The sequence below is a fragment of the Anopheles merus genome, unplaced genomic scaffold (genome assembly GCF_017562075.2).
Source record: "Anopheles merus strain MAF unplaced genomic scaffold, AmerM5.1 LNR4000206, whole genome shotgun sequence".
In the NCBI taxonomy this organism is placed as follows: domain Eukaryota; kingdom Metazoa; phylum Arthropoda; class Insecta; order Diptera; family Culicidae; genus Anopheles; species Anopheles merus.
The window spans coordinates 40,384-43,298 of NW_024427786.1; the positions used below are offsets into that span (position 1 = coordinate 40,384).

The 2,915-nt window shown below is 39.2% G+C and overlaps 1 long non-coding RNA gene across 1 annotated transcript; it reads right to left on the reverse strand.

The window, feature by feature from the left end:
- Positions 1-393: 393 nt before the first annotated feature.
- Positions 394-1,532, reverse strand: LOC121601860. The gene is made up of 3 exons (XR_006006211.1): positions 928-1,532; positions 762-854; positions 394-676 (listed from the first exon to the last, which is right to left on the reverse strand). It is a non-coding gene; the product is annotated as an uncharacterized LOC121601860 (long non-coding RNA).
- Between the last annotated feature and the right edge of the window lie 1,383 nt (positions 1,533-2,915).

Consider the following 2,915-nt stretch of genomic DNA (forward strand, 5'->3'; position numbering starts at 1 on the left):
ATTAGTACCAGAGGGCCGGGTAACGTGTATGATTGTATACTTGAACTTGCACTCCAGCTATACTATCCCTAAATATTAGTATAATAAATAGCTTGATTTAGTTTAATATATATTAGGCCGCAAATACACGATATGCGTTTCCGCGGGCGCGTTCAAACGTGCATAACAGTTCCGCAGAGATATTCAGAATGAGCATCTCTGCGTTTCCGTTGTAGCACATTCGAATGACATTTAATTCCTATGGCTGGATTTTATACGCGTTTCCGCGGGCGCGGAAACGCGCGTCGTGTATTTGCCGCCTTACCCTTTTTCAATCTTTCGTGTACCATTATGTTACAATACCTTCTCTGAATTAAACATATAGCTTTGATCTCATTTGACTAAATATCCTATCCTATCTTCTATATTATCCTATCTGCTTGTAATCGACGGGACAAATGTAGTCGTCCTGCGAGTCTATAATGAGCATGTCTATTAATGATGTGTTTGGTTGATAGATAGCACGATGCTGGGCATGATTTTCGTATTGTATGTTATCCTATCTAGCTACTGTTTTGACCCTTTCCTCATATGTCTATTATATTAAAATTTCAGCTCATAGCGATAGCACTTGAACGTCTTATGAAACTTGGAAAAAAATCGTTGTCAAAAAGTAAGCTGCATTCCGTTATGTATGCTGAAATGACCATATTATTTTTTTATTTATTTAATTACGTCAAAATTTACCATGTACTGGAAAGGTATAGTTTGGATGAACTTACCATTTTAAAATTGCACAGTCTGATCATGAGCAATCGAATCAGAAGGGCGCGAGGAAATGGTTGGCAGACCGGGACAATTTTGTGCAGCATACGCTAAATAAAGAAACAAAATGCATTAGTAATATTATTTTTAGTAGGTTCAATAAAAAGAAGTCTGGTTTTTTACCTTCACAGTATAATTTCCCTTATAATTGTTGGTACAACGATAACGACGGGTATGTATAGTAGTTTAATCGAGTTGGTTTATGCCGTCCGTCCATAGTTGCATTCTTTTTTCACTCGCTTTTTGCCATCAAATATCCGCTGTAGAAGAATCTGAAACATTAGGACGACAAAGCATAACTAATTAATCTTTTAACAATTCCTGTTCCGAACATCTTCCACTGTTTTAAATGATAATTTCTTATACTTATCTGGTTAATCCAGCTATTGCATTTTGATGTCACCCTGTTGTCTCACTGCTTTCTTCCTTCTTTATACGTTCGGCTTATCACGGATATATCTTGCAAAAAACTTGCACTGCAGTAAAATGAACTAAATAAACACTGTATTATTGCCACAAAACCGGTATATTGCACAGGGAATCGCACTAATTTTAAATTTCAGCACGAAACCTTCTTCCAAACAAAACACTTTATGCCGTCTCGCGAATCATCACATATGCACACATACATCACACAGCCACACACGGAGCCCTCACCATACGGCAGACCGTTCAACTCATATGAGCAAGATCGGCAGCCGATCCAAAATCCGACCTCACTATCATGTGGTAAGGCATCTCATCGAATCGACGGGGCGCGCCAGATCGTCTCATGAGAAAATTTGGCGCTAACCAGAATGCTCACCATACAAACTTCTGTTACTCACCATGCCGATGAGAAAGACAATGCTTGCTCAGTATGGAGGAGGCAGCCGAAGACAGCGTCTCAGTATGGAAACGTCAAGCTGACATCGGGCTCGCTATAGTGAGATGCTGTCCGATTGTCATTTGGGAATTGTACTGATTTGACACATCCATTGTGAAATACCAAATAATTTTCGTATTGATCGAATGTAAAATACCATTTCAAAAGGTTTAAAACTGTTCAATTCATTAGAAACATATCAAATAATTAATTTGGTGGCTAAAACCACCCCGTACTTGCAAAATTGCTCGAAAATTAGTGATATTTTGGCTGGAAATCACAAGATTCGACATACGCGGAAATACCGCGTATCTCGTAGTTTGCGGCCGATTTCGGTCCCCATGAACCGTGTATCTCGGGGACCGCCTGTATATATCAGGTGGGCTTATGGTGTTCTTTCTCACCAATACATCCCCAAATGACAATCCAGCCTACTCTCGCTATGGCGAGCTCAATGACAGCTGCTTCAACCCATACTGAGAGGCTATCATTGTTTCCTCCTGCGTACTGAGCAAGCTTGTTTTTTCCCCTCGCTGAGGCGAGATGATTTTGTTTGTATGGTGAGCAAATCTATCGCCGATGATTGCTCTAATGAGATGATCAAGCAACAGCCGCTCACATGATGAAATCATGATGAGGTCGGATTTTGGAGTGAGTAAAAATATCTTCCCCACATCGAGCCGCCATTGTGTTGTGATTTTAGAAGAACATTGAATCATCTACGAATTATTTACATTTGTAAAACGTGCAATAGTTGACCGCTACATTTCTCGATTCTTTTGTTGAAAGAGCATATCAAATATCCCAAATTAGTTAAAATATAGTGATATGTTGTATCAGATACACGATGCTTTGAAGAAAACGTGAGGGCAAACATGGGAAGATGATGAACATCTTCCCGTACCAATAATTGAATCGCAGCCTATAGATAAGTGTAAAATACCCAACAGAGTGCTATTGTGAATGTAAAAAAAGTTTTAAAATTGCAGAGGGTGATTCTTTCTGCATGACAGGCATCAACAAAAAATTAAGCAGCGTTTGACGATGAAAAAGATACCCAATTGTGCGATGACCATTAACCGTTAACGTTGAAAATCAAGAATAATTAATAGAGCTGTTCCGACTTGATGTACTGCGGATCAAATCCAACCATGGCAGTACAACAAGTCAACAGATAAACTGAATAGAAAGGAAGAGTCAGAGTGTACTAGGGATGGTAACGGTGGAAAAAAGTGAAAGAGGGGAA